Below are 23813 nucleotides of genomic sequence, written 5' to 3'. Positions count from 1 at the left end.
AAGACTCTGTCTAAAAAAGAAAGAAAGAAAAAAAAAAAGTTGATCTGAAACTGAGCTGACTACAAAGAGTTACTCCTGATGGCTGTGAAACGTCTGAGGTGACGTAATAGGTCGGTGTCTTCTGGGTCTCTATCCTGCTTTGGTAGGCTTAAAAAGTGTGTGTGTGTGTGTGTGTGTGTGTGTGTGTGTTTAAAATCTAATCAGAATCAGGACTCACCTTTGAATGGGCATAATATTCCAGAATTCTTACAGCTTCAAGAATAGTGGTAGAGGCTCAGATGGGAAGCCTTGCTAAATTTCTCTCAGGGAAAATTGCATAATTTTCACTTCCATGGATAGAAAGGAAGTTCCACACTATTCATTCTGCCTTTTGGACAAGTGATCATCCCCTTTCGTGAAAGAGAAAGATATAGGGAGCAAAGGAGAGCAGAAGGTTGCATTCATACAACATTCACATGAACAAAAGAAGGGAAAGGTAAGTAAAAATCAAAGAACAAAAAGAAAAGAAAAGAGCCTCATACAAAAACAACAAATCCAGGCAACTGAGCCCATATATCCTAATGGGAAGAGGTCTGAACTAGAAGTAGGTTCTAGTCCTCAATTTCCCACCAACTAGATTAGTAAGTATGGACAGTTCTAACATCTCCCAATTTCCTCATCTTGCAATAGAGGGGGCAGCTTAAGTCTAGGGGAAGGAGAATGAACTGAGAGAGAAGATCTGGGTTCTAATCCCACATAATGAGCCATCTGTCTTCAGGGCCTGGGTCTCTGCTGCCCATTATCTCACACTGTGAAATTAGATAGATGTGCTGAAAACTCTGCAGGACTCTTCCAACTCTGACAACTCATCAAATCTACACAGTGACCTGCACATAAGGTATTCCAGACTGTGGATGCTGTGCAAATGCTACACATCAACATTTTGCATACTCTTAAATCCCACCATAACTGTTTTCAAGCTAAAACTACCCCTCCCTACATGTCCACAGACATCCCGACATCCCTTCCAGCTTGTTGCTTTAGCCTTTATTAATAATCAGACAACAGCACTCCCAAATTGTCTTTCTACCCAACTCAAGTTAGGCCTCAGATGAGAGGAAATACCTACTTTTTAAAAAATATACAAATATAATTTTTCTTCAGGCCGATCTTGTCTTGAAATCCCACTGTAAGAAGTACTCCCCTGGGAAAGCAGCTGTCCACACCCCCAAATAAAAGTGACCAGCACTCCCAGCAACGTGTCCCATCACCATGCAAGTGAGCCAGCCCACAGGCTGTAAGCCCCAGGTCTGTGAGCAGAAATGGCAGTAATGATGTACTCACGCGATGTCCAGCCCCCACAGGCAGCTGGCCCTCCACTAGCCCTCACTCCCTCTTGCAGGCCCTCAGTCCACTACGGGACACAGCAAGGCGGTGGTCTCGAAGCCTGAAGGGAACAGAACTGAGACATTCTCGCCTCAGCTTCCAGAACAAGGGGCAGAGGAATGAAGGGGGAAGGGTGGGGGCAGGGTGGGGGGACGACTTTGTTTCTGGAAACAAGAATTCAAATCCTGCTTCTCCTAAACCCTGAGTCACCTCCCTCTCTTCCAATAGATCAGTCTAGTGGGTAAACATTTCCAAATATGGAGAAGCAGGCTGGAGGATGTCAGAAAAATCACCCTTCTCTCTTCTCTGGCACTTGAAGAACATGCCCCACTTTAAGACAGAATTCCTTACTCGGAGTAAATTATTAACCGCTAAAGAAGTGGATTCTCAACCCTTCCATATACACTGTCCTATTCCAGGAAAAAACCTCCTCCACCCCAAACAAGGAAGTGACTGGTCTGAAAGGCTTTAAGCTCATCTTAAGAATGAGACCATCCAGAATGCAACTAAATTTATGAAATAAATCATTAATTTGGTGGAGGGGAGATATTTTGGGAGATGCACCTGAAAAGGTCGCAAGAATTTAGGCTAAGGTTCCTATGATGGCAGGTGAGTCTCAAAACAACTCCTCTCAGCCCGGCGCAGTGGCTCACACCTGTAATCCCAGCACTTTGGGAGACCAAGGCGGGAGGATCACCTGAGGTCAGGAGTTCAAGACCAGCCTGGCCAACATGGTGAAAACCGGTCTCTACTAAAAATACAAAAATTAGCCAGGCATGGTGGTGTGTGCCTGTAATCCCAGCTACTTGGGAGGCTGAGGCAGGAGTATCACTGGAACCCGGGAGGCGGAGGTTGCAGTGAGCCATGACTGTGCCATTGCACTCCAGCCTGGGCAATAAGAGTGAAACTCCATCTCAGCCTGGGCAATAAGAGTGAAACTTCTTCTCAAAAAAAAAAGAAAAAGAAAAGCCCCAAGTCTCTCACGCCCAAGCCCAGAGTCTCTTGGTCTGGGAGTCCTCCTGAGAATGTAATTTGGCATGAGTCCTTCATGGGCACAGACACCGGGCTGGAAGACTCAGAATAAAACCAGACTCTCAGGAGAACACTGTTGTCAGGAAAAGTGAGGGTGAATTGCTCAGTTTAACTTGTAACATGGATTCCAACCCTAAGGTTCTGTGATGACTAAGTTGGAGCAGTGAAGCCAATCAGGAATGAATCTGATCTAAAATGACTCCAGACTGAATTAAAGGAGGAGAAAGAGAGATCAGACACTAGGGGAAATGGAGTGTCGGGATATAGGAGGTGCTCCGAGATGGGAATCCAAGTACCACATCTTGGCTTCCCGGTGGTTCTGTTTCTTAGTGATCTCGTTCTACTGTTGGTTGTAAAGGCTTTCTGGAGGTCAGATGAGTCCTTTTTCAAAATCGTCACCCATTTCCTGGCTTTGGACTGCACCAAAAGGTTGCTTGTTCTCACCCCCAGGAAGTCTTCAAGCTACAAACAGCTCTGATCAGGGCATGAAGGGACCCAAGCCCCAAACCCCAAGCCCAAATCAGTCAGTCGTTAAGATTTTAGACGAGTCAGTGCTCCTTGTGTAGCTTACATATTTTTCATTTACAAATTAGGCAGATATCTAGAAATGGTCCAGTCATGTGCTCTAAAAGCAGCTTCTACTTGGTCTATCCAAAGGGTCATTACACATTCATTTTGATTATTTGTTTTATACTTAACAAGCATGCCGTAAGCAAACATTTATTATTTATTGTACATTTAATGAAGGAACACAAATATAAGTTACTATTAAAATAGGTAAGGAAACAGAATCAGAGGGCCTTCCACCGCATGCCAGAACCAGAATTCAGGACAGAGATCTTGCCATTGCAACCCTCCTCAGCGGTGGGAGTGGGACGTCAAAATTAGGTCTGGAGAGCAAAAAGGGGTGGTCTTCATTCTGTCAGGAGCTCAGAGTCCCTTCCTGCATCCCAACAGGAGCATTCCAGCAAAGAAAGGAGATTACTCCATGGAAAAGAGCTTCTGGGAATGGTCTTAAGCTTTAAAAACCAAAGACCAAGGGGAGAGCCACAGAGATCAATATGAAAACCAGAATGAAATATTTTAAACGTACCCTCCATCTTGCAAACATTTGGAGATCAGTTTCCACATCCACATAGAGAGAGACCCTTCAGTTCCTTCAATATATGTGTGCCTCTCATCCTCCTAGCTCTGTGATCTCAAAATTAGAAGTGGCCATAAAGGCCATTAGGCCCAGTGCCTGCCCCATTGGTATTCCTGAGGTCTCCAGTGAAGCAAAGATCATTATCTCCTGCCATTGCAAATTCCATCTTTCCATCAGAAAGTTCTTCCTTACACGGGACTGAAATCTGCCTCCTCCCCGGCCTTCCATCCCTTGCTTCATGTTCTGCCTCTCAGGACCCTGTTTCAACCTATGTCTGTCTCATTGCTTTGGAATTTTTGTAGGTGAATATGTACACTCGTTCCCTCAGTATCCATGGGGAATTGGTTCCAGGACCCCTGAGATACCGAAATCCAGAGATGCTCAAGTCTTTTATATAAAATGATGTAGTATCTCCTGTATACTTTAAAGCATCTCTAGATTACTTATAATACCTAAGAATGCAAATGCTATGTGAACAGTTGTTATATTATATTGGTTTTTCTGTTTGTATTTTTTTATGGTTGGATTTTTTTTTTTTTTAATATTTTCGAGCCTTGGTTGGTTGAATCCATGGATGCAGAAACCATGGATACAGAGGGCTGACTGTATATAGAAACAAAGCTATCCAAGACCTCATCCCACAGTCACTCTGGTTGTTCTCCTGACCACATCACACTGCTGACTTCTAATGCATTTTTTGCCAACTTGAAATCCATTCTTTTTGGATTTTTCCAGTGTGTTACTGCTAAGCAGTCCATTCAGCATATATACTGCTGGCCTTGTGGACTCACAAGTCATACCCTACTAAACACCCATCAGATGGACTTGTCTACTTTATTGAGAAACAACAGAAGATAGACCTGCAAGTCCAGCTGTTCATCTACCTCCACCCCACAGCCCAAGCCACATTCCCACCCTTTGTGGATGAAGCTCAGGGATGCAGATCCCATTCCAAGATCCCCACTCCTGTTCTCAGATCCTGCCAGACCTAAAACTGTCTCCAGGACACAAGGCTATTCCAAGCAACATTAAGAGAGAGCTCTGTAGGAAAAGAGGGTCTTGTCAACACAATTCTCAGAATAAGAAAGCAGCCAGCAGACAGGGCAGCAGGGTCAATTTGCTAATCACGGGGCTGGGAGCTTGTGATCCCTGACAACACCATTCTGAACCTGTGTCTTTCTAAAAAGAGAGAAAAAATGTTATTTTCTTTCACAGTTCTGATGGCACTGTTTGCCTTCAAGGCCCATGTAGTAAGTACAATGATGCCTCCCATTATTAGTGTGTTTTACCTTTTATTAAATGATTTCCCAGTCTCATTGAATCCCTTCCAACAACTATCCCAGGAGGTAGTATTATACCCAATTTAGTGATAGGAAGACTGAGGTTCAGAGAGGTTAAGTATATTTCCAAGGTCACACCAGCAATAAGAAGCAAAAGAAACACTGGTTTAGGAGACTCCAGTTCCAATTCTGTAGACTCCCTTTCCAATTCTGCTACATACTAAGTGTTTTAACTCTGGCTAACTTTATTCTGAACCTCAGTTTCTACACCTGAAAATTGGAGATTAAAATAGGCGCTCTGCTTATATCTCAGAGCAGTTATAAGGATCATATGAGATAATGAGAGTGAAAGCCCTATGGAAAAGGGTAAGGCATTATAAAAGTGTAAGGGATTCTTGTGTGATTACTTACAAATGACTGTGCATTCCATTACAAATACAAAAAGCAGTGAGGTCATTCGCAAGACAAAGAAACATTAAGGCTCTGGGAATTAAAGGAAAATGATTTGATGTTCTACGGGGTTATGTCTATATGCTGCTCACTCTTGCAGTTCAAAGCTCAGCAGCAGCTGTTAGATTTTCAAACTCCAAGTCACATATGTCTACAGGAAGGCTCAAGACAAAATCTCCCTTTTCAGCTAAAAGCAAATGCTGGGCCAAAAGGAGGTAATAGAGATGGACGTTTCAAAGACCCCCTGAGATTCTCAGTTCCGGAAACGTGGCCTGCAATGTTTTCCTTGGAGAAGCTGTTAGAAACACAGGCTCCAGTCTCTCTGAAATAAGCCCGTGGGGAAATAAACATACAGTAAGGAGCTATTTTCCAGAGAGCACTGAGGATGCTCCCAAGCATGAATTAATCAAGGGCACAAGGTATTTCAAGCTGCAGATACCAAAAAGCTAGTAATCTCCAACCCACTAAACCTCCCAGCCCGGCTCACAGAAGCTTACCCTGGAATTCTAGCATCCCTAAGCAGTGGGCAGCAGGCTGAGCCAGGAGATGAGGCTCATTTACATACCAGGTCTTGTTGAAGATCACCTGGGGGCCGCAGGGGACCCAAGGAGCTCTGAGAGCAAGCTGGTCTGGCTTCCTTCAGGCCTTTCCCAACATGCCACTTGTCAGGATTCTCTTCAATTCCTGAAAAGAGCCAAGTCATCTCTGTCATTTGTAGAGGGGCCGGATCTTTGCCAGAAATCCATTCCCAAGGCTGACAAGCACAGAGCCCAGTGAGGACTGTTTTCTGGTTTGCATTTTATCATTTGCTTCCTGTGCTGATCATTTGAGAAAGACACTAAAGTAATTTATTGCATAGATGTGTGAGCATCTACTTTGTGTGTGTGCTTGAATCCCCAGGGATGTTACAGCAAAGAGCTGTGAGATACAAACAACTTCAAGGAGCTCACAAATCCGGTTCAAGACAGAGACTGACTGCAATTGAAGGACAAGATGTTGTAAACTCTATGAGTTCTGCAGAATCCCCCCCAATGGGTGGGTTAGACTTTTGGGCTAGGAATTAAAAGAGGATGGAGCAGGGGGGCACAGATGAAGGAGCAAAGGGCATTCCAACAGAAGGAAATATTTAAGCCAGACACAGTGGCATATGTCTATGGTCCCAGCTACTCAGGAGGCCAAGGCAGTATTACTTGAGCCCAGGAGTTCAAGACCAGCCTGGGAAACATAGTGAGATTCCCATCTTCAAAAAAAAAAAAAAAAAAAAAATCAGAAGAAAAAGAAAAGAAAGATTTGAACCCCAGCAATGACTGAGAAGATATGACAAAGACCAGCAAGTTAAAATCAAGCTTAGAAAATGTGGGCGGGGCACGGTGGCTCACACCTGTAATCCCAGCACTTTGGGAGGCCGAGGCAGGCGGATCACCTGAGGTCAGGAGTTCAAGACCAGCATGGCCAACCTGGTGAAACCCCATCTCTACTAAAAATACAAAAAGTAACCAGGCGTGGTGGTGTGTGCCTGTAATCCCAGCTATTCAGGGGGCTGAGGCAGGAGAATGGCTCGAACCTGGCAGGAAGAGGTTGCAGTCAGCTAAGATTATGCCACTGCAGTCAAGCCTGGGCAACAGGGCAAGACTCCACCTCAAGAAAAAAAAAAAAAAAAGAAAAGAAAAAAAAGAAAAAGAAAATGTGTAGGTCACTAGTGAGAGAAGTGGGCAGATGGATAGAAATAAACAGAAGTTAACTCAGAAAGGTAGATTGAAGCCAGTTTGTTGTAGGCTAAGGCAATTGAATTCTATGTCTAAAAGCAGAGTGAAAAATAAATAAGTAAATAATAAAAGCAGAGTGTTCCTTTACTTTGAGATGCAAAGCTCTGATTACACCATTGATGAGTTTAAGAAAATAGGCTCTTTTGTCTCCTCGCTGCCAAATCATAACAATGATAACAACTAAAATTTATGAGTGTTTACTCTGTGCTAGGTATTATACTAAGCAGGTTACATACATTATCTCATTTAACCCCAGCAATGACCCTGTGAACTAGGCACTCTCACTCCCATATTACAAATGAGAAAACAAAAGCTTAAAGGAAAAGTCAGATGCTCAAATCTCAGAAACAGTAAGTGCAACAGTCCAAAACTAACTGCTTCACATTGCAAACTCAACCCCTTGCAATTCTAGACTGTACTCCCCAGTTCCGGTCTTCTTCCTCATCACCCAGATTCTCCCCGTCTCATTTCTAAGAGATGAAATCCTCTCCACATAACTAGCATGCATAACAATCTTGTATAACAAAAATAACTGTCTCTGAAATAGTTGACAAAAGTTTATATTTGTTTCTGTCTCTCCATTAGATCCTTGGGATCAGGAACCTTGCCTTTCTTGTGAGCCGGTGTACACAGTGAACACTCAAGAGTTACATATATTTAGTCAAACAATGTCTGTGAAGGTTGGACCAGGAAGCTAACACAATACTAGCTATAATTTCAAACCTTTTTAGCACAGATATTGTACCAATCTCAGCAAGGCTCCCAGAGTCCAAAGGAGAGACACAACCAGGTTGCAAAATGCAGGTCAAAGACCTTGTGCTCGGGACATCCTGAAGGTGGTTGCAGGACCTTGAACCTCCAGCAGGTGCGCCAAGAGCCAAGCTCTTCACAGGGATCCGGACAGATTAAACCTTTCCTTGAAAAAATGAAAAAGCCATGTCCCACTGAAACGGGGATTTGAATTAAAGGAGGTGTGTCTAACAAAGTGGCCCAGGGGTAAGGGAGCTCTAGGCTGAGAGGTCTCAGACCCATCACATCTCGTGACTCGTGCTAAGCCACTTTGTGTCCCCTTGTGCTGAACCACTCTGCTTCTCAGTGTTAGCAAAAGGAAGGGTAGACACAGTGGTTTTTTAACTTTTATATGTAGCAGCAGAACTTTTCCTTTAAATGGATGCTTTGACAATGCTTAGCTTACAAAATAGGAAAAAGCAGAGCGGCTCAGGTTGGCTCTAGCGGTCCCCTTCCTTCCTCCACTTCCCACCACTTTTCACCTCCCTCCGTGCTATATCCCTCAAGATGACTCCTGGAGTCTCTCAGGCTCAGAAGAGAACAGCTTGAAAACCACCAGCCTTCTGAGCTCTTCATAGTACCTTCCAGGTCTGATTCCAGTAAATTCCAAGGTCTGACATATACCTCCTTAACAAGCAGCTCTGCATTTTCACCAGTGGGACAGGCAACACATGGTGTAGAAGGGGTGCAGCAAGGAAGAAAGAAGTCTCAAATTAGAAGATTTAGATTATACTCTACTTACAGCTGGGTGCAGTGGCTCAGGCCTGTAATCCCAGCACTTTGGGAGGCCGAGGCAGGCAGATCACTTGAGGTCAGGAGTTCAAGACCAGCCTGGCCAACATGGTGAAACCCCGTCTCTACTAAAAATACAAAAATTAGCTGGGCGTGGTGGTGTGCACCTGTAATCCCAGCTACTTGGGAGGCTGAAGCAGGAGAATCGCTTGAACCTGGTGGGGCGGAGGTTGCAGTGAGCCAAGATTGCACCACTGCACTCCAGCCTGGATGACAGAGCAAGACTCTGCCAAAAAAAAAAAAAAAAAAAAAAAAGATTACAATCTATTTAGGACCTGTCTTCTCTCAAGCAAGTTATAAGCAAGTTATTTCATCTCTCTAAACCTCAGTTTTCTCATCTGTAAAATGGAAAATAATATTGTTTATCTACCTACTAAGGCTTTTATGAGAATTAGCTAATAAACTAGTTGACAGAATTCTACAATATTACAATCACTCCATCCATAAATGTTTCTAAATCCTCAAATGGAAAAGCAGGCAGTACTGAGTTCAGGGCAAAAAAGGTGCCCAATAAGTAGCAGGAACTCGTTTCTTTCCTCCCTGGCACTTATCAACATGTTCAATTTGAACCAACAACATGACAGCAAGCAAGAGTTACTGGAAGAAACACATTTTATGTCCCAAATTCTCTATAGCTCATCTTTGAAAATCTTAACAGCTTATCTCAGAAATCTTTGAAACTCATGACCATCTCACACTTCCAAGAGTGACACCCAAGACTGTGGAGGATAAAGAAATGTGAGTTTGAGAAAAACACTCCTCCAGGTCATTGGCACAGGAAGAAGTGTGAAACTTGGCATCCTCACTCCTGACTTCCACACCAACCAGCCAAGCAGCCAGAGAAATCCCATCTGCTCTCTGAGCCTCAATTTCCTTGTCTGTAAAACAGGAACGAAAACAATCCTACCTTCCCCCTCACTATGATATTGTATGAACAATGAAGCCAACAGGTGTAGAAATATTTCATATAGCTCTACAACTATAAAAAATATTGCCATTGTTATTATAAACTCAAGTAAAAAGTTGAAGCACTGCAAAAAGTTACTTAGAATGTGTCCAAAACTTGAGAATCACCCCCACTACTCCAATTGCAAGATTCCTTGTTGCCCTCCTGAGTTACTGCCAAGATTCCCGGCACATCCTAAAGATGCATTTCATTGAGATTTTCCCAGTTGACTCCTCACCAGTGTTCTAAACAACACAAACGATAGCCTCCACTCACCCTCAGGCCAGCCTCAAGGCCTCCAGGATGAGCCCAATCTATGTTTTTAGCCACATCTCCCTTTATATTGCTACAAGAACCCCTGGCCCCAGGCAGGAGTGCACCCTCAATTCCACAGGACTCAAAACTTGGCTCATGCTTTCCCCGCCTTGTGCTGTACCTCCAAATCTCAGTGCAAAACCTCTTTACTGCACAGTGGGGAAGTGAGCCCCTTGGGAGTGTTTTCTGATTGGGGTATGGTCAGTAGTGTCTTCACTGGCCCACCCCTTCTCTAAAGATGGCCCCACCAATTCCCAGTGCATAAACATCCACATCAAGATAAAAAGGAAGATGTCTGTAGCTCTTTGTAGTCAACAAAACTTTTCACACAGCTCCTCTTTTTAAATGCTTAATATCAGATGTGTCCATGGTGCCTATTTTACAAATTTTATAGTAAGTGGCTGAGCCAGTAACCATGTGCAAGCCTTTGGCACCAAAGCCTGTGCACATCACTCTCTCTTCCCCCAAAGTGGGTGTAATTTAAACCCTGCTATAAGGCCAGGGGCTCATGCCTGTAATCCCAGCACTCTGGGAGGCCAAGGCAGAAGGATTGCTTGAGCCTAGGAGTTCGAGACCAGCCTGGGCAACATAGCGAGATCTTCTCTCTACAAAAAAGAGAAAATATATATATACATATTTGATATGTATATATATTTAAATATATACGTATATTTAAATATACGTATATATTTAAATATATATGTAAATATAAAATACATTTTTAAATATTTTTATTATATTTTATTATAATGAAATTATATATTATATATTTTACTATACTACATTAATATAAAATATACTGTATTACAATATGCTGTATTATAATTTAATTATAATATAATTATATATTATACAATATATAATATATAAAATTATATATAATTTAATTGCAATATAATTATATATAATATATAATATATAAAATTATATATAATTTAATTACAATATAATTATATATAATTATAATATAATATACATTTTATATTTATATTATAAATAATTTATTATAATTTAATTATTATATAATTATAATAAATATTTTTAATATAAATAAAAAATATATAAATTGTTTCTCTTTCCTTCTTTTTGCCAGCAAATATATATAAAATAAACCCTGCAATAACAGGTACAGGAGGTCTGGCTCCCCGGCCAGCTCCCCACATGACACTGGACAAATCACTCTCCCTCTGTGAATCACAGTTTCTTCATCCATAAAATGAGGGTTCTAGAGTCACCTCATATATCCACACATCCTTTTCCCTCCCAAGAAAAGACTTCAGAAATGAAACCTTCATGAGCAGCAAACAAGGAAACATCTCACATATGTTTAGTCAGTTCCATCCCTGAGCTTCCTCTCCCAACCTCGAAAGCCCATCCAAAAAGAAGGAAAAGGGACCAACCTGAATATCAGAAAGCCACCACAACCCTGCAGGACAGCACAGGGAACACACGCGGCTGCCATCCCCAGGCAGACAAGCAAGCCACTCCCCAGGATCAACTGCAGTCATGGTCATAGCGCGTGAAACTTGTCAGCAAATTGCTGGTTTGAATGGCAATTTTTTAAAAGCTCAAGATGCAAGAGCACTGATGCAGACGACACAGTCTGCTCCCTACATGCCTCATGGCTTATGGGCCTCACACAGGAGTCCATGCAAGAATCTCTCTTTTTCACATCTCTCTTCGGTGTCAGCAAGTACTGCTGCTGCCTGACCACAATGTGGAGACAGTATCTGTGTGGCAGGCCACTGTGCCCTTTCCATGTATTCTCTAAAAGTCCAAATGCTGGCTGCCAGGGCCCTCCCAGAATCACAGGATCCTAAATCTGGAAAACTCAGGTACCCACTAGTCTAACGCCTGTAAACTACAGTTTGAGGCATTCATTCATTCAAAAAGCATTACTGATGTTTACATGGTGCATGGTGCCAAGACGAGGCTACGTTTCTGCTCTCAATGACCTGCTCCAATATCTGAAATGGCTTCCCAATGGCAACAGGGGAAGTCCAAGTGCTTTATCTAGTAGCTCTAGTTTCTCCATAACCGGGACCGAACCTTCTATTGCCACCATAAACTTTCTCCCATTGCCACTCAACATACATTCTTTGCTTTATTTAAACTAAACTCTTGGCTCACCTTGTCCCCTCTGTTTGACCTGCTATCCTTCCACTCCCAACACCAAATATCCACGTCCTACACATCATCAAGCACACTCGTAGTCTTCAACAGGAATGAGATGACCCTTTGGAGAAAGACAGTTTTTTATCTGTGGTGTCTTCATGTATTAAAGGACGTCTAACTTCCCTGGCCCCAACCACTAAATGCCAATGGCAGCCTGATCTCCAGTCATTGGGACAACAGAAGACACCCCATTATGCTGTTATTTTGTCTTATTGAGATGGAATCTCACTCTGTCACCCAGGCTGGAGTGCAGTGGTATGATCTCACCTCACTGCAACTTCCACTTCTTGGGTTCAGGCCACTCTCCTGCCTCAGCCTCCCGAATAGCTGGGATTACAGGCATGTGCCACCACTCCCGGCTAATTTTTGTATTTTTAGTAGAGATGGGGTTTTGCCATGTTGGCCAGGCTGGTCTCGAACTCCTGACCTCAAGTGATCCGCCCGCCTTAGCCGCCCAGAGTGCTGGAATTACAGGCATGAGCCACCACACCTGGCAGCCATCACATTTTTAAATGCCCCATAATGAGATGGTACTACCCCCAAAAGAGAATCACCAGATCACAGACTATGTAAAACTCTCTACTTCTCAGCCCAGTCAGAATAATCTCTCTTCCCTGGATTTGCTGAGCCTGCTATGTAGGGCATTGATCAACATCTTCCTTGCCCTGTTCTAACTGTGTGCCTGATTTATTCTCCTTCTCAGTATTGGCTCCCAATGGAAGAATCCTTGACTTCTCTCTCCCCACATTGCCAAACCCAGCTCAGGGACAGGTCCATAGTAAGTGTTTAATAAATGTTTGTGAACAAATTTTGTAAACAAGACAACTGTCCTAGGGTATGACTCCCAGGAGGAGATTAAACTGAACTGGAAAATTGCAAATCAACTGCTGTCGTCAAAAATAAGAACTCAGTTCAGAAACTGAACGTGGGCAACTGGCCTGTTTTTTCGGGGTATTAATTATATTAAGTTTATATATTTTACATAAATAAACAAATATTAAACATAATTTCATAGTGTAATTATATTACAGTGTTATAATTAATTATAAATATTAAGTATTTCAGAATAATAACTCCTGGGGATTTTAAATGGATAAGTTGGGGGTAGATATATTCTCTTGGCTGGCTCAATCAGACTGTTTCCACCAGCTAGAGTGCCTTTCTGCATCACAGAAGCCGACTTAAAAATTACATTCCCCATACTTCCTCAAAGCTAGTAAATTAGGTTCCGCCAGTAAGATTTCCTTGTGTATGATCTGGAAGGTAGAAGTGAAGCTGAATCTTCCTGCTACTATTTCTACTGGCAAGCAATACCAGGGAATCATGAAGGGCAAAAGGACACTCCATATGCCAATCAAGTGCCCCACCACTAACTATTAAGATGTTGAGAAAAGTTTCTGAGGCCTCAGCGGTGGCTTCCTAATCACATCTTCCTTATCCCTGGATTGTGGCTAACCAGCCTGACCAATATGATGAAACCCCGTCTCCACTAAAAATTCAAAAATTAGTGGGGCATGGTGGCATGTGCCTGTAATCACAGTTACTCGGGAGGCTGAGACAGGAGAATCTCTTGAACCTGGGAGGCAGAGGTTGCGGTGAGCTGCGATTGCACCATTGCACTCCAGCCTGGGCAACAAGAGTGAAACTCCGTCTCAGAAAAAAAAAAAAAAAAAAAAAAAAAAATCTTAAACCCAGTAGCTCCAGATGTAGTCTGCATCCCACATCAGTCTTTTCAATAATTTTGTTAACATCTCTTTCCTGTTAAATTATACAGAATGTCTTGCCTGAACTTTGTTAAATGCAGGAGGGAAAAAAAAAATAGATAAATTAACCGATCACTCATTATTTATTTGGCTGAGACCTATGTCTGTCTATACCTAAAAGCTCCTCTCTTGCCTCTGTGAAGGAACAAAAAATATCTCACTTTAGTATAAGAAGCCAAATACGGCCAGGCGCGGTGGCTCACGCCTGTAATCCCAGCACTTTGGGAGGATCACCTGAGGTCAGGAGTTCGGGACCAGCCTGGCCAACATGGTGAAACCCCGTCTCTACTAAAAATACAAAAATCAGCTGGGCATGGTGGTGGTGTGCACCTATAGTCCCAGCTACTCGGGAGGCTGAGGCAGGAGAATGTCTTGAACCTGGGAGGGGGAGGTTGCAGTGAGCCAAGATCACGCCATTGAACTCCAGCCTAGGCAACAGGAAAACCCCATCTCACAGAAAAAAAAAAAATTCCAAAATAGACCTAGAACTCCAGGGTTACATAAGCAGTCGATGTAATCAGCAAATCAGAGTTACACAAACTAGTTTATGGACAATATAAACGCTAATTCATATACGATGGAGCATGGTTATAGCCTAACTACTGATCCTTTCCTAAGGATTCCTGGCTTGACTTTTGTTTTCCTGATTTGCCAGTGAATACTCAGCACCATACAGGTGCGCCTGCTGCATACCCGGTGGCTCTACCTCCGTGCATCTCCACAGAGACGTCTGTTCCTCCTTTTTGGCCAAAAGGAGCCTCCGTTGTATTTTCCAACAAAGGCTCCAGCAAATTTTCCGTCCCACATGCTCTTCCAGAACTCGGCCACCCCACCAAGATGTAAAGTCTATTGCCTCTCCCCTTGAATCTAAGCGAGTTGGGGACTACTCCGACCAATAAAGTATAGCGAGATGATGCATCTACAGCTTCTTCCTGCACCTGCTAATGCTCACTCGCTCTCTTTCTCCCTCTCTCCCTTCCTCTCAAGGCTTGCCCTTTGGAAGCAGCCACCAGGCTGTGAGGAAGTCCAGGCCACATGGAAAGACCACATGTAGATATTCTGACCAACAGGCCTGGTTAACGTCTCAGATGTCATGTGAGTGAGTGAGCAACCATATACCTCTAGCACCCAGCCTTCGAGTCTTCCAGCTGAGGTCCCAGGCATTGTGGAGCACAGAAGCGTCATTCCCCCTTTGCTCTGTCCAAGTTCCTGATCCACATAATCCATGAGCATACTAAACGATTGTTGTATACCACTGAGTTTGGGGGTAATTTGCTACACAGTAATAAACAATTGGAACAAAGCCCAGCCCTTTCTTTTACCTTCACCTGGTGCCTGCTCTGACCATGCAGATGTGACTTTCTCATCTGGTGACCCACGTTTTTCACGGACACCAGTTTCTCTAGGGTTGTCAGTGGTGGGCAGAAGGGCAGGGGTGAGTTCTGCAACAATAATAGCTCTGAGACACTGCACAGTTCATGGGGAATGCAAATGAATCAACATAAACATGGGACCCAACAGCCCCAGTCGCTCTGTCTACCGAGTAAATGTGAGGAGGTGATGCTACCTCTCTATTACCTCATCTGTAAAATGGGCATGCCAGTGCCTGACTATTGAAGAAGTTATGAGGATGAGATGAGAGGTCGTGTGAGGAGCACTCCACCCAGTGCCTACGATGTCAGATACCAAAGTCTATCCACCATACCCTTCAGCTGACCAAGGGCTTCCATCTACAAATGTGATTCAAGTCTACAGAACAGCACAACAGCTATGCTGCTCTCTTACCCAGCATCACGCCCAGGCCCTTATACACAGCAGGTAGTTAGAAAACATTAAGCCTGTGCTATATAGCAAGGAAAGTTTCTATCATTTCAAAACAATAAGGTATATTGTTTAGGAGTGTGGTGCCTGGAGCCACTGGCCTGAATTCAGCTCTGTCACTGGCTGGTGGCCTGGGGCAACTTATCTAAGCTCCTTGTGCATTTGTTTCCCTATTTATAAACAGGGATAACAATAACACCATCCTCATAGGTTTCTTTAGAGGATTAAGTGAAACAATATGAATAAAGCAGCTGGAACAGTGACTGGCACATAGCAATCACTTGCTACGTTTCACCAAGTGTGTAAACCTAGAAGCAATCTTAGGACACAGGTATACGAATGAGGTTTTACAAATGAGGAAACTGAGACTCGAATTACGTAACTTGTGCAAGGTCAAAGGTAGGGGCGAGATCCAAATCCAACTCCGTGGCCTTCCACCCAAATCCAAAGCTCTTTGCACCTCGGCATCCTGCTTTTCGATATGCACGCCTAATGGAAAAATGTATTTAACTAGAACAGGGGAAAACAGCCCAGACATAACGGGGTTGCACCTTGGGAGCTTTTTGGGTATCACAGGATGATAAGGCCAATGTCATAAGCCCTGCCCTTCAGCACAGTCAGCTCCTGTGGGTAAAATTAGCTCAGCTCTGCTCCAGTGCCGCCTGGAGCCCCGAGGCAAAACTCACCCCAGGCATAGCACGACCTCACCTGACCCTCACTCTTAAGTAGGGTCCCTCATGCACCTCATTAGGGCCTGAGATGACTCATTGTGTTCTTTCCTGTCTCTGGTGCTGAGGTCACCTCTATGCTATACAGAAAGGCGGCTGTGAAGGAGAAGTAAAGATGAAAACGCAGGCAACCATTCTGTACTCGCTTCCTCCAAGGCAGCTCACAAGCAAGGATCGGAGTGCCTGCCTGCCATGCCAGCTGTGTACTGGGGAAATAAAGCTCTGCCGAGTTATATAACCCAGCTCAGGAGAAAATGATAGACACTAGCCCAAAGGGACTCCTGAGATTTCCGTCCTTATTCTACTCTGGTGGTGATGGTATTGAGCAGGGAATGGGCCTATTCAATATCCTTCAGTCCTGCAGAACATGGCACAATAACCATGACTATAGGGGTCTCCTCTGCACTGTCCCACTCAATACTACCCAAATTGAAGGCCAATCTTAAATGTCACCATTCCTTGAACCCTCCATGCTCCCATCCCTTCCTGGCTAGAATTTTTATCTCAACTCCCACAATGTCTTATCTATACAATTTATTATTTGGCATTTATTTGCTCAACAAATATCACTTGCACACCTATTTTTGATTTGAAGATACAGAAATGAAAAGAATTACCCTTGCTCTCAAGGAAATGCAGCCCAGTTCAACAAATGGCCTAAAATGGAGGAAGCAGAGACAACAGCAGTCAGAGGAGTATTCCAGGCAGAGGTGGTATCAGAGCAAAATCTTGAAAGGACTGATAGAGCGGGCAGTGGTGTTTCAGACAAGGGAACACTATGTGTGAGGTCACGGGAGCTACAGAGAATCCCAGGTATATTCCTAGAGCATAAGATCATCTTGGACATTAGTGAGATGAGGACAGAAAGAGGCAGGGGTCAAATCACTTCCTGCCTCTTTCCATTCCTGTCCCTTAATTCATGCAAAGGATTCTTAATTTGCCCTGAATGAGGAAAGCATTGAAGGATTTTAAAAACAGGGACATAGCATGAACAGATTTGCATTTTTGGAATATCACTCAGGAAGAAAAGAGAGAATAGGATGGATGAGGGTAAGAATAGAAAAAGAAGGCCAGCTGAGACTGCTGAAGCACTCCAGGAGAGAGATGCTGAGGGCCTGAATGGAGGACAGGCTCCAAAGGTAGAGGGAGGAGGGAAGTGGGCAGGACGTGTTACTGTGGTTGACTCTGTAAGACTGAGGACAGTCAGAGGCAAGAGTGAGGGACAGAGAGAGCCATCCGGAATGAGTCCCAGTTTCCAGGATTGGGCGATGTCACTCACCAAGCTAACAATGCCAAAAGACACGGTGAGCCCCATGCAACTTTGGGATTTCCAACTGGAGTGTCCAAAAGGCATGTAGGAATGTGGGCCTGAAGTTCGGGAGTTCCAAACTGGAGATAAACACCTAGCAGTCATGAGACAAAGCTCTGCAATGCTTGTATTTATGGGATACAAGAGAGAGCAAGAGCCCGCAAAGAAACCCCAAGGAGAGGCTAGGGAGGTAAAGGAATAACAAAACATCCAGAGACACTGGGAGTGGTCAACAGAAACAGCACCACCAATGCCAAATAAGAGCACTGCTAAAAAGGAATGCATCTGAGCCCCCTAGACCCGGACAAGAACAACTTCCATCAGACCAGAATGGGTTAAGAAGCCAAAAGAAGGTGAGGCAGTAGAGACAAATATAAAGGCAGAGGAGTAAAGAAGCGAGATGGCACGCTTTCAGAAAAGCATGTCCGTATAAATCTTACTTCCTCTACTAGACACAAGCTAGAATAGTGCCGTCCAAAAGGAATAAGATGCAAGCCACATATGAAATTGTTAATTTCCTGCAGCCACATTTTTCAAAAGCAAGAAATCATAGGAGAAGTTCATTTTCATTTAACCCAATATATCCAAAATATTATCATTCCAAGAAGTAATGAACATCATATAATTTATTAATAAGATATTTTACATTACTTTTTATACTAAGCCTTTGAAATCTGGTGTGTTATACTCAACGGCACGTCTCAGTTCGAACTAGCCACATTTTAAATGCTAAACTGCCATATGTCATTCTAATTTAACTTTGATGAATCAAGGCTCAACATGGTAGCTGGCATGCTGTGTATTTTTTTCTAATAATATGACAAAATGAATGGAAGGATGGATAGATGCTTGCCACTTCATTGAGAAATTCAGTAAACTCTACAGCTTCGTTCTCTTTATCAACTATCCAGTACTTTAAGTTTCTGGTCTTGGGTTAAGTAGATCCTTGGCATAACTTAATATTAATGGTGTAAGTTTCATTCCTTCTAAATTTCCTCTGTTACTTCAAAAATCACAAATTTCGTCAGCCTCTTTCTTTTTTCTTTCTTTTTTTTTGACAGAGTCTCGCTCTTGTCGCCCAGGCTGGAGTGCAATGGCGCAATCTCAGCTTATTGCAACCTCCACCTCCCAGGTTCAAGCAATTCTCCTGCCTAAGCCTCCTGAGTAGCTGGGATTATAGCCACAAGCCACGACGCCCAGCTAATTTTTGTATTTTTAGTAGAGACGAGGTTTCACCATGTTGGCCAGGCTGGTCTTGAACTCCTGATCTCAGGTGATCCGCCCACCTCGGCCTCCCAAAGTGCTGGGATTACAGGCATGAGCCACCGCGTCTGGCCCAGCCTTTAACTTTCTTAGGTCAAAACAACTCTGTGAAACACTAGTCAGAAGACTACCACTCACACAGATCTCAAGCAAGCCACTTTACTCCTCTGAATGAACCTGTGTTTTCTACCATAGACAGGTATATAACTCTTAACTCTGCAAATCTCACAGGTTCATTGTAAAACTCACATGAAACAGTGAAAACACTAACAAAAGTAAGGTAGAATCCACAGGTACCTCTCTATTATAAATGTATGTCATATGAGCTTGTAATATAAATTTCAATCATGTCTACATGCATACATACATAATAAAACTCCACTTGGCTATCTTAATGTCAATATTTTGACTTCCAACATCATTATACTTCCCTTCTTCCCTCAAGAACTACAGAGGTTGTGGTCAACCTGATTTTCCTAGGAAAAAGAAACTAGGTTTTCCCTGAGTCATCGCACTGAGGTTAGTAGAACTGGATAGAGCTTGCCTACAAAGTAGAGATGTAAACAGATTGGGCAGGACGGAGTGAGCCTGAGAGATGGTATGGTTGAGGCTCAGTTGCCTCTCTAGAGAGAGGACCCAGAAAGTGTCCTAATAATGAAAACATTTCTCCAGCCCAAACAACTTCTAAGAGCTGAGTGGTAATAACTATTTGGATCCATTCTGCTTTCTGGTGATACACAGAAATATCTGGGAAATTAGAAAAGGTGTAAAGCTGAAATGAGGACTTCTTATCGGCACAATTACGAAGTACAGAGGAAAAAATTAAGATGATCAATTGGATTCTTTTGCTGTCTAAATTTACCATCAATACACTTCATAAAAAATCTTCCCTCAATAGCCCATGGCTAACTGACCAGGAATGAGGGCCACTCACCAACAGAGAATAGGGAACTCATCTGACCATTCAGCACCCTGATTTTATCAGGGAAGAAACAATGAGAACCAGAAGAGTACATAAAGGACCAAAGATGGTGAGTGGGGACTTGCCCATGTAACACAGCATGTCAGTGGCAGAGCTGAGCCTTAAACCTTGTTCATCAGAATCCAAATCTTTTGCTGGTTCCCTTTATGTGACCCCCAATTTTTTAAGTCAAATTAAAAACTATCCACTGACTAACCGAGCCAGATAAAACCATTGATGCATAGGCTGCACAGTGTAACTCCAGGAAAAATTTAAAAATAGATAAACTCAGCTGCAAATGCCATTTAACCCAAACTCTATCCTACTAGCAGAAAAAAAAAAAGAACCTTCTACTTGCTATTTCTCAACCACACATTTTCCCATAGCCAGCGAAGTTCTTATGGCAAAGCAGTCATCAAAACTAGTGTCCACCAGACCACACATGTGAACATGTCACCCTTCAGTGCCTGACCACACACAACAGAGGTCAGACTTGTGCAAATATCATGTCCTGTAAGGAACAGTGGAAAGCAGGGCAAGTTTATAAAATTTTGTTGTTGTCATCACTTAACAAACACTTACATGGCACTTGTTGTATGCCAGGCAATTTTTTACATACTTTAGAAATATGAACTCATTTAACCTTTCCAATAACCTTGTACAGTAGCTACAATTATCATCATTCCTATTTTACAGATAAGGAAACTGAGACACAGACACAGATCTAGACAGCGACAGAGCTGGGAACTGAATCTAGGCAATCTAGCTCACAGTCCATGTTCTTCATCGCCATGCTATGCTGCCTCTCAGTGGATTTTGTTTTCCTTGTTGTAACGGTTGAGGGAGGGGAGGTACCAGAACGCCAACTTTTTCTCGTACAGTAATAAACATGAAAGACACACAAACCAACACGCTATCTTCGGCATAATCAGCACATTCTCTCCCTAAAGTCAAGTTATAGGACAGGCCAAATCTCAACCAGGAACATGTTATTGATTTACTCTAAGAAAGCCCTGTCACAACACCATAAACACAAAATGTCCATGTGGTCAGCCTATTCTTTCTATCACCATCAGGAGGTTGTTTCACAGGAGTAAAAAGTCAAGTCAAAGTCTCAGGGGCAGCAAGGAAAGACGGAGAGAAACATCTCCCTGAGAATGGTCTTGCTGAAGGTGCTGGAAATCAGTACATCTGAGGCCTCGTCTTTCCGGAGCACTGCCGACGCCTGGAGCAAGAACTCTTGTCCTCGTTCTGCAGAAGAGGATACGGATACCTCCAGTTTTTGTCACAAGTTACATTTCTAGGCAAGAAAAGGGCCCTGTTTCTCATGGATGTCACTCACTGCAAATTCCCAGGAGAGAGAGGCCACACAGTGGAAAAGCGGAACGTTCAGACTTTGTAGTCAGATGAGACTGAGATCAAACCCTGTTCTTGCCATTGTGTGACTTTGTGCAAGTCACTTAAATATGCTGAGTTCTTGATTTCTTAACCTGTAGAATGAGTGAAGAATGAAAATTCCTACTTCATGGAGTTACTGTCAGATTAGAAACAATGTTTGCTAACTGTCTAACACCTGGCATGTGATAGCTATTATTTAAAATAAAAATAAAAATGGTCTCATCTTGATATTTCCTCTACCCTGTGGGAGAGATTAAATGGATGTGCTGCTCTTTCTCCTTTCTTCCCTGCTGTTAATGGGACAACTGTGCTCACAATTACCTGAGCACAAAATCCCTTAGACCTGAACCCCTCAACTGTCCAGTCAAGTCCTGTGCTGTTTCACACACTGGTGTTCTTGCCCATGATCTCTCTTCTTCCTAGAAAGTTCTTTACCAAACTCCTATTCATCTTACAAAACCCAACTCAAGCATCACCAACCCCATGAAGCCTTTCTAATCGCTACCTCCTCTGTGCCTTGTGTGCACATCAAGTACTACATTGAAGATGCTATAAGATAGTGGTATAACCACACGAGAAACTGACATTCATCAGTACACAGAGATATAGCAACACAGGTTGCTAAAATATTTAAATATTCCCTTACTCATTGCCAAATAGTTTATGTTTTGAGGCTCCTAGTTGTCCTAACACCATCCCAATTTTCCCAGTCCCCCACTAGGAACCCTTGAACCTCCCCAAGATCCAGCAACTAAAGTTCCCCTCTGGCAGACCTAGAGTTCTTTCAATACAGTGTTATACATATTTAAATATCGTCTCTCTGTCTGCATGGATAACTTGCCTACTAAAATCAACACTGATTTATATGCTTTTGGGAACAGAACAGATATTAACTACTGGAAAAGATGCTCCTTGAGGTCCAGAAGCACATGACTCCCCAGCATCCAGAACACTCGGCTACAGTGAGCTCGTAGCAATGGCTGAGTTGATTCAATGTCTCCTATGCCTCCCCTCCTCAGCCACCACCTGGCTCACAGTGGACCTTCAGTGAGTGTTTGCTCACTGGCTGACCTGACTGCTGTGTTGAATCAAACTGTGGGGTCAGACTGAATTTGATTCCAGTTTCTACAGTTACCCAAGCCATCTCTCTGACCACTGGCTGCTGCCCCTCCATTCCATCCTCACCCACTTCCAGTGGCAAAACCTAAAGGCCAGCTCTCGGCTCCACACTTTTAATGGTCCTCTGATGCCCACAAATCAAATCCAAACTCTCCTGAAGATGGCAAAGGGGGTCTTCATTCTAAGAATAAGGAAATAACCAAAGAAACAGTTGTTTCCTCCAAGCACACAAAGCGTAGCAAATAAATATAAGAAGGTATCCTTTAAAAGTTAACCAAACTGTTAAAAACAGCTCCTTGTATTTTTAAAACCAACTGGGTTTTTTGTTTATGTTTTTGTTTCTGTTTTGAGACAAAGTCTTGCTCTGTCGCCCAGGCTAGAGTGCAGTGGCGCGATCTCAGCTCACTGCAACCTTGGCCTCCTGGGTTCAAGTGATTCTCACATCTCAGCCTCTCAAGTGGCTGGGATTACAGGCATGCAATACCACTCCCAGCTAATTTTTGTATTTTTAGTAGAGATGGGGATTCATCATGTTGGCCAGGCTGGTCTCAAATCTCTGACCCCGTGATCCACCTGCCTCGGCCCCCCAAAGTGCTGGGATTACAGGCGTGAGCCACCACGCCTGGCCCCAACCGGGGTTTTAAAAATGGTGGCACATCAAACTTATTCACTTCATCTTCTTTCAGCATCCAGTGAAATAAGAAGAACAGGGATTATTTTCCTTCATTTTAACAATGATGGGGAGGTGACTTGCTCAACTTTCACAGTTGGTTCACATTATGGCCGGGGCTAAATTCTAACCTCAAGAATCTTACTCTAGAGCTGTTGGTTTCCTCAGATCAGCTCATCTCAGTGCACAATCTTATGGACTAGGATGTAAAAACACAACATGCAACCCTGTCACTCCTGCCTTCTACTGCTGTCATACTCTGCTGCTTAGCGCTTGTCACCCTCTGAAATATGCACCTGTTTACTTTGTTGTCTGTCTTGCCTCCTAGAATGCAAGCACGTATGAGACCATGGACTTTGCCTGCCTCCTTCATCACTATATCCCCAGTGCCTAGAACAGAGCATGGCACAGTTAGAGCGTGAAAGGAAGAGGCGACGTGGAGTCAGACCCCACATTGACTCCTTCTCCCTTACTTACCAGCAGCCTAGCTGGACAGGTACCTAAACATCTCCAAGCCTCAATCTCCTCATAATTAAAATCCAAAGAATGGGCCAGGCACGGTGGCTCAGGCCTGTAATCCCAGCACTTTGGGAGGCCGAGGCGGGCGGATCACATGAGGTCAGGAGTTCAAGACCAGCCTGATCAACACGGTGAAACCCCGTCTCTACTAAAAAAATACAAAAATTAGCCAGGCATGGTGGCCCATGCCTATAATCCCAGCTACTCG

At 43.4% G+C, this 23813-nt stretch overlaps 1 protein-coding gene across 14 annotated transcripts in view; it reads right to left on the bottom strand.

Annotated features, from left to right (window-relative positions):
• LPP (LIM domain containing preferred translocation partner in lipoma) overlaps positions 1-23813 on the bottom strand; it is a 741548-nt gene that overhangs the window by 678489 nt on the left and 39246 nt on the right. For 5 of the 14 annotated variants that reach the window (XM_063704451.1, XM_055381172.2, XM_063704455.1 and 2 more), the window contains exon 2: positions 5837-5955. The exons of 6 other annotated variants lie outside the window; for them this stretch is intronic. The gene's annotated coding sequence lies outside the window, so the exon portion shown is untranslated. Of the gene's footprint in view, positions 1-1323; positions 1495-5836; positions 5956-22482; positions 22598-23813 lie in introns of those variants that run through there. 3 more of the 14 variants (XM_055381169.2, XM_063704456.1, XM_055381175.2) reach the window with 2 other exon arrangements.

This window comes from Gorilla gorilla, chromosome 2 (assembly GCF_029281585.2).
Source record: "Gorilla gorilla gorilla isolate KB3781 chromosome 2, NHGRI_mGorGor1-v2.1_pri, whole genome shotgun sequence".
Lineage (NCBI taxonomy): Eukaryota > Metazoa > Chordata > Mammalia > Primates > Hominidae > Gorilla > Gorilla gorilla.
The sequence above is the reverse complement of the archived record's forward strand: the minus strand, read 5'-3'. Positions and strand labels throughout refer to the sequence as shown.